Consider the following 8,779-nt stretch of genomic DNA (forward strand, 5'->3'; position numbering starts at 1 on the left):
TATATATATATATATATACATTTTTTTTTCTATTAAATAATACATGTAATTTGAAATTCAAGGACAAGTGTGCATTTCAAGGGCAACAACAGCTAAATATACAGGTTAAAAATATACACAGGACATACCAAAAATGTGAAAAGTAATGGCGATACGACTTTATAGAATAAAAAGGGTGACAAGAATGTTCATAGCTTGCAGTTATATAGGCTCTGATCCACGGCCTCCTGACTGCTCCTTTGGCTACTAGCATCTCCACATTGGTGATATATTCCTATACCCTGAGATACCTACTGCCCACTGAAATACATCCATATTCTATGGAGAGGATTCTTCCATCATTTGTTATTGCTATCTGCAACCTTGAAGGTTCCCTCTGTCCAGTCAGTATGAGCTGTTTAATTGCTGTATGTGATGGTCAACAGAGATATCGTTTTGATGCATGAGAGATAACATAACAGTCAGTGGGATGTTTTGGGGTATCTAATGCTTTTTCTGCCAGCATGTGGGAAAAATGTTAACACCGGGAGAAGATAACATGAAAACCTTATCCTGCAAGGTTTTAACAGCCTTATCTTTAATTTATACAAAGGATCAAGGTGGTTAAACTGCAATGTAAAGTTGAACACCCTCTTAACCTTGAAGGATGCTGATTACTGGAAGTTTACTGAGGTAATTAACCACATTATGTTAGATTGCACATTTGCTGCGATTTCCCTTTTGAAACCTGACTCGTTAATTAAGAACGTCATCCGCTTAAAAGCCTGACCTTTATGGAAGCTCCAAATGCACTTCATTTTCCGGTCAAGGACTATAGCCGCTCGCCAACGCCTGTGTCTTGATTAAATACTGACAAAGGAGCCAATTCCACACAGAAGGGAATGGCCCTAATCAGATATTGGATCTTGCTTTGACTATATAATAATAATAATCTGTATCTCTTTACAGAAAAGGCCTAACTATGTTTTAGACTTGATCAGCTTTAATGTACAACACAGAGGTGTGACCACACACACGGGTAAAAAAACTATAACGTGTCTGTCAGTTAGAAGAATGGCAACACGATAAAATAGTTATTTACAGGGATTATGATTTGTGGTATGGACATCAGAGTTACAAGATGAAAACTGCAGATTACGTTATGTTGTAAAAAAAGAATATAAACGGAGAAGGCACAGTCTACTTGAAACTGAAAATAAATGCAGAGAACAACCGCTCAAGGCTTCAGTTCCACATTCAGGCGTTGTTATAGTGCACCATTGCACCCCGATCCATTTTGCCAGTGATCCGGCGATATGAGAACCCCTTTTGGTAATGCAGGAGAAGAATCCCAAAACACACCCACTGCAGGCTCCTTGCTGTCTCTTATATACAGAAAAACTCATGCATTAAGGTATTAGTAATAGGAAGCTTCTCACAGTCACTAATCTTAATCAAACCAGCCTGGCATGTTTGAATGTGATTTGCGATACAGTAAGCAGAGTAATTCAGGAAGCGGACCCATCCTCAACACAGAAGAGGTGCTCTTGTGATTCTGGCTGCAGCAGATTACAGAGGTCAGACTGAAATAGGATTCCTGCCTATGACACAGCTGAAAGTTTGCTGGATTGGTTTCACTTGCTGCCTGGCTGTTTTTGAAGCTCCATGCTTTATGTGGCCACCAAGGGCACCATGGAGAAGCTGTATAGGATGGAATTCTGCTTAAAACTTAACTTCGAGTTTAGCAGAACCCCAGGCAAACAGCTTCATTTACTACTGTGGAATTATACATAAATGGCCCCTGTAAAGAGTAGGTTGCTACTGTGCCGACATCATAATCTGCCTTTAATATAATCCATAACACCCAGATTCAGCAGGATTTTCATAGTGATCCTCAGACTGCAGCCTGTTGGGTCATTCATTCTGTGGTATGCAATCTCTCGTTCACGTTTCAGAGTGTAATTAAGGCTTCAGCAGGCTCAGGAAGGAGGACCCGGGGAACACATCAACTGCATCTCCAGGGGCCCAAGTTCAGGCTGTCCAGAAAATGCGGGTACAATCATTTATAGCAAACATAGATTTTATAGACTAGATTTTATAGCAAGACAGCCGGGGGCAGGCAGCTGGGGCAAATATTAGAAACAATTAGCAGCCAGACCATGTACACAGAGTGCACACTGAACTTTAAGCAGGTAACCTGCCAGCAGAACGTACAAGGAGCTCCTATGTTGCCAGTACCAGCATTCAGTTATCTTCTAGAGTCCCCCGTGAGCCCCAAAACTGGCTGCACTATACAATGCAGATACCAACATCACCTTGGAAGACTGAGCTTTGCTCAAGACCTCTAATATCTCAACTATTGCTACCTTAATGTGAGGGGAGTGCTTATTGACTAACGGTAATCGGCAAGAGAGGGTGGGACTAAAGCACTAAACTGAAATTAGAACCGGCATTGTAAACTGTTCAGCGTTTTAGGGTTTTATTTGAAGATATATGACCTGCTCTCATGTCCTGCTGGAAGTTTTCATTCATACAGTACCTTTTGAATGCAATTCCCTTACCTCCTGAATGGACTATTCTTTAAACTCTGTTGGTGGCTTGGAGTGCAAGAACAGTGGTTCTCCAAACTGGAGGGAGGCGCATTGCCTGGGAAAGTGATTGAAGGAGGACATCAGAGCCATCTACCTATCAGGTCAATGACTAACATGTAACCTTAACCCTCCACAAGCTATCTGATTCCTGAATGGCGAATAATTCATGTGGAAGGGACGTAAATAATCTCAACGATGCGTTTTATGGCAGTGTTCTATGACCTTTACCGTTATATATGATCAGGCCACTCTCTCCTCAATCTGAGACTTAATGGGTTCACTGCTCCATGATATTTGCACACCGCAGTAAAATAACAGCATTTTTTATTAAAGGGGACGTTCACCTTGGCCTCTCAAAACAATAAGAAAAAAAGTCACTGAAGCATCACATAGGCTAAAACGTTTCATTCAAACATGGACTAAATGCAAAACATCTTTCTCCAGCTATGTTGCTAACAGGGAACAAGCTCAGGTTTTTGCCATTTTAACATAAACTAACTTCCCTGCAAGCACTGCCTCTCTTCTGAAGCTGCTGTTAGCTACATTGAGCACAACCAACAGCATTGTGCACTGTGTTTACAGCAGCGTGCCACAAATGCAGGGGCACCATGAGTGTTCACATCATCCTTGGCATTTGGTATGGGATCGTTCACACCACATCAGTTGAGCTGGGTCAATCTGCACAGATCAACACAGGCTTAAATCCAAAGCATATAGAAAAGAATTGTTTTCTATGCACCCCCTTTCCCACCATAATGCTGTCTTGAGGTGGGCTGCAATGCATTGAGTAAAAATACAGACATGCTGCATTTGTTTGTAATGCATCCAACCTTACCTAAATGTATTACATGTCACCGCATATTCACTACTGTGCATGGAAGTGAATGAGGTGTAATTTTGTGGCATTTCAATAAAGTTTAAAAAAAAATGTAAACAGTGCCCTGCATTTAATTTGCACAAAGTGCCCCCCCCCCTCCTACAAAACAATAGCAAAAAGTTTCCCAGCACACTCACAAGCCAGCATGCAAAAAAACTTGTCTCAACGCTAAGGTTAAAAACAGAGGTTTAGATACACGTCTTCTGCAGAAAATGTGAAAGCCGCACAGCCACGCCAAGGCACCTCTATATAGTGCGGTCCTAACTCTAAACTATGAGAGTCTCCATCTTGGAGCACATATGGCAAAGGATCAAATTGGGTGCAGGTTTGTCAGGAGGAACCCCTACCTCCCTTAAAGGCACAGAGACGCACAAGAGACCCCGCACATCACAACGTCAGCTGAGACCCCCCATGCGTCACTGCACCAAATCAGTCAAGCAAAAGAAATGGCAAACGCACTCATCAATTTGTTACCAGCTACACAACAGAAACTAACCAGCACCCGTTTTAGCATCAAAGTGGGTGGAGCTAGAAGCATGCAACAAAGTGAAGATTAGTAATAAAGGAGAATGGAAGAAAAATGTATTAAATAATATCAGTTGCATTAGAGTATCTTTAATAATAAAGTCCATATGCTTTTAAAACTTAAAAGCAATCCTAGCAGATTATTACCTGAATTGTTGATTTAATAATAATTCATGATTTATTCAGCTTTCACTCAAACAGTCTGTGGGTGCATCTGTATAATAAAACAATGTATGACTGTGGTGGGGACATTACAGTGTAAGCTCCTCTGGTGCAGAAACCGATGAGAATGGTTTAGTGTTCTCTGTACAGTACTGAAGAATATGTCAGAGCTATATAATATAATCTAGGGACTGTGATGGACTGTGATGGAACATTAGAATGTAAGCTCCTCTGGTGCAGATGCTGATGTGACTGGCTCAGTGTTCTCTGTACAGCACTGTGGAATATGTCAAAGTTATGTGAATGTATAATAATAATAGTGTGTGACTATGGTGGGAGCATTAGGGTGTAAGTTACCCTGGTGCAAAGACTAAATGTAAATGTAAATATAAATAGTTCAGTGTTCTTTGTGCAGCACCACTGAATATATAAGGGCTTGTTCACACCAAGAGCGTTCCAGGAGCAGAGCAGTTACAGAACGGATCAAAACTGCATCCAATGTATTCCGATGGTATTTTGAGCTCTAGTTCACAGCGCAGCGTTCAGTTCCAGAGCATGTAAAAAACCGGCAGCAAGCCCAATTTTTCCTGCTCTGGAATGCATGCAAACGCATCAAAAACGCATGCAAACGCCCTGGAACGCACTGAAAGGCCATTTTAGGCTAAAAACAAATATGTCAGAGACATGTCAAAAATGCAGCAAAAGATGCGGCAGAACACACTGCACTGCGTGTGCAGAAACTCATGCAGATCTGGCCTGCATTTGGTGTGAACAAGCCCTAAGAGTTCTATAAAAATCAAATGAGAATAGTAGGTGACAGTACTAAGCATGTTGGAATGTAAGCTCCTTTGGTGCAGAGACTGATGTAAATGGCTTAGTGTTCTCCGTACTGCACTGCAGAATATGTCAGTGCTATATGATTGTAAAATAGTAGTGTGTGCCTGAGAACCAATCAGCTTCTCTTTTCAGTTAGCTCAGTTAAGATTTGAAAATGAAAGCGTGAAGCTGATTGGTTGCCATGCACAGCTGCTCCAGATTTTGTCTGCTCCACTCTTGATACATTTCCCCCTCAGTGTTCTCTGTACAGTACTGTGGAATGTCAGAGCTATATAACTGTATAATAATGGTGTGCGACTGTGGCGGGGACATTAGAATGTAAGCTCCTCTCCTTCAAAGATGGATAAGAACAGTGCAATGACACTACAATTCAGTGGAAGGAACAGGAACTAAATAAATAGAATAAATCTATACTGACAATGCAATTCAGCCTAATAAAGATACATTAAACAATTAACTGAAATTTCTGTTGTTGCATTAATATGGTGACCAAACTCTGCATATAGCTTTCCTATCTGTCCTGTATAATTTAGCAGAGCTGCCATAGGGGTAAATACTCTGTGATCATGACTTGTTTCTAGCGCGAACAGCAACAATTTTTTACACACAGTTAAGGCAAAACTCAGAGAAAGAACACAACAATAGGCACTACATTGACCTAATTCAACCCCAGTCCTCAATCTGAACCAATACATAATCCATCACCAAGCGACAGACTCCATCCCAGAGGCTGCTTGTGAAATGTACTTGCATGTTCACCCGAAATTAAAGTAATGGGAATTAACCAGCAGCAAAATTTGCAACAGATTGGGCCACCTACACCTGCTGGCGAACTACAAGTTCCAGCAAGGCCAGCCTAATTTTTGTTGTCCCAAACTGCTCACGGCTGTTGTTAATTTTATACACACTTCCCAGACTCTGACACCAAATCTTCCAACCAGCTGCCCCTTCCAGCGAGCAAAACACAACCATTTTCCTGCAGATTATGACAAGAAGCTTGAAGGACACTCCAACGCAATCCAAATAATAAAAGACCTACTTGCATGCATAAAAAGCAAATGTCCACGCATACATGTATCACAGGTTTGCCGTGTGCAAGCGAGCTTACAGCACTGGGGATCACGCAAAAAGGAATATGCAACTGAAAAGAAAAACACAATTCTGATAACATTATATAATAAACATGAAAAGGGAAAATATTATTCTAAATGTTTTATTAATTTACAGTAAAGCAAATAGACATAGTGAAGAGATAGTGAAAAGATAACACATGTAAACAATTTATTGTAGGAGAGAGAACTACAACAGACGGAGAAAGAACAGAATTACTGAGCATCGGTTGACACACTATGAATACCGAAGATCATCGTTTCCAAGGTGCCTGATATAGACTGCTGACACTAAATTCTAACGTGCGTACGTTTTTCTCATGTATTTGACACTAATATAAAGGGAAATGCTGCAGAAGGGGATTACAAAAAAGATGACCTTGGGACATTCAGCGTTGACAGCCTGTGAGACATTTCAGAAGTAGAACATTTTAGACGCTAAGCAAAGCAAGACAACTAAAAAGGAAGGGAAAAATCCAGCTCAACTTTTTGAGTTTTTGATTTGAAAATATGTGAACCGGTTCCACAAAACTGCCTGTTTACTTCAGACTGCCGAGCTCCTTAATTCTACAAGAAACTGTGCAACACTGTGCTGCTACATAAAGTAGAGAACTGTCAAGCAAGCAGCACATTTCAATGGTCAAGCTGTTTCTCAATGGATGAAAAAATAATAGACATTGACAAACTAGAGCTGAGCTATCAACACGCCGGCTGCTCTGCCACCGGTTATCCGAGACCTGTCACCTGCTTAACCTCAGACTTTTGTTTACTTGCAAGGTGTGCTAATGTTTTTCTCCAACGTAAACTGTGAATTTGTGACTCCTCTGTTCTCTGTCGAAAGAGCGATGACTCTTAAATGGCCGCAGCAATTACGCAGCATTCTGTAAACTTTCTTTAAATAATGTGGAAAAGGTATGTTGCCTCGGAATGTGTACAATTGCTTTCTTAACCCTTACACTACCCCGACATTGTTTGTGGCGCTCCTATTGGTTTTGCTACTAGCAAAAAATTGGGCACCAATTTTCTACAATGTTCCAAAATATACCTTTTAATATTCCACCAGGTACACAGCCTAAGAAACGTGAGTAGCTTTCATCAATGACCCTCCCAGGGGCTCATACAGGCTTCCCTAAGCAGCACAACATCACTAGCCTGCCTCTACAGAAGTAAACCTGAAATGTTCTCACCTTTAAATAGTGGAAGTCTTCTTACGGTTAGGTGAGGTCCTGCTTCTGGACCATGAGGCTTCTTCTGGCGGTCCAAACCTGACGTAAAGCAAGAATGGTGGTGGGATGACCCCTTTTCTGGCAGGTTGGTCTCTTCAAAGAGGCGATAGAATGGGTCTCTGGAGTCTAATTCAGCAACCAAAACCTGGAAGACATCACTTGTGGGATGCAGGGTGCATCCAGCAAGAGGCACAGAGGTGCCAGGTGCATGGAAGACGACAGGATGTGTCCTGATATTAGGCAGGGTTAAAAGATGCCGTTATGATTAAGATGGTGGCCGGGGAATAGGACAGCTCTGTTAGCACAGACTTGTGGGGATGTAATGCTTTTTATAGTAGGCTAGCAGATAATTCTGATTATGGTGAGGTCCTGAGGTCATAGCCCATCTGTAGTGGGTCCTGGGATCCAAACTGCAGTGCTGAAGTGATGTTTCGCCTTCAGCAGCAAGTGATCTTTTTAGTGAGCTGTGGCGGAGATATTCGGCATAGGAAAAGTTTTTGGTGTGACCCGTGGACATCCAGTAAAATTCCAGGGACCTGTTTGCCTTTGGCTGATAACACGGTTAAGCTCTATATTCCAGCAGGTTTTGGGAGTAGCATCTTGAAAGATCCTGGCATGCTGTTGTCTTTTTTGTAAAATATTGGGGTGCTCTGCTGCCTGTAGTTATTCTTTATGGTACAGCTCAGCCAGCCATGAGCTCTAAGGGTGCTGTCCAGCTCACGGTCTGCTCTTGAGGTGCTCTTCTCCTTACAGTAAGCTTCTGGGGTGCAGACCAGATTGCACAGACATGTGCTGTCCTGTTTACTATCAGTTGTTGCAGTGCTGTCTGGATTACAATCAGCTTCTTGAGTGCTGCACTCTTACAGTCCACTTCTGAACCAACATGCAATTTGTGAATGCTTTCTTATTTACTGTCTGAGCTGCTCTTCCACTAGCAGTTGGCTGCTCTCCACAGTAACCTCTTAGGGACCTGTCCTCTTGGCTGTAATCTCCTAAATTCAGTTTATACAGTTCTTCCAACTTGTATTAACCTTCAGCTTTCTTACAGTCATCTTCTGGGGTGCAGTTCTAATCGCACTAACCTTCTATACTTCCTAGTTAGATTTCTGGGTCCCCTGAAGTTTACAGCTGGAAGAATTTTTTTTACATGCAGCCCTGATTGTTCTAGGTTATTGGGAGTGCTGTCAACTTAGAGTGAGCTTTTGGGGTGCTTCATAGCTTGCAAAGTGCTTTTGGGTCGCTGCCCAAATTGCATTGCGCTTCTGAAATGCCCTTTAGTCTGCTTTTGTGTCTTTCAGAGCCTGACGGCACCAAACTGCTGGATGCTCTCCTCAAAGTCTGTTTCTGAGGTAAAGCATATCTTCAAAACAACTCGTGGAGTGCAGCCCTGATTGCACTGAGCTTTTAGAGTGTTCCCTTTAGAATGCCCTCCTGCCCTAAGTGGGGTGTCACACTGTTTTGCTACCCGACACT

General features: G+C 42.0%; 1 protein-coding gene across 1 annotated transcript in view; it reads right to left on the reverse strand.

Annotated features, from left to right (window-relative positions):
- Positions 1-7,625, reverse strand: part of FAM163B (family with sequence similarity 163 member B) — a 70,374-nt gene extending 62,749 nt beyond the window's left edge. The window contains exon 1 of the mRNA XM_018563714.1: positions 7,268-7,625. The gene's annotated coding sequence lies outside the window, so the exon portion shown is untranslated. The remainder of the gene's footprint in view (positions 1-7,267) is intronic.
- Positions 7,626-8,779: the final 1,154 nt, after the last annotated feature.

This window comes from Nanorana parkeri, unplaced genomic scaffold, assembly GCF_000935625.1.
Source record: "Nanorana parkeri isolate BGI_ZX_2015 unplaced genomic scaffold, ASM93562v1 scaffold689, whole genome shotgun sequence".
NCBI classification, from domain to species: domain Eukaryota; kingdom Metazoa; phylum Chordata; class Amphibia; order Anura; family Dicroglossidae; genus Nanorana; species Nanorana parkeri.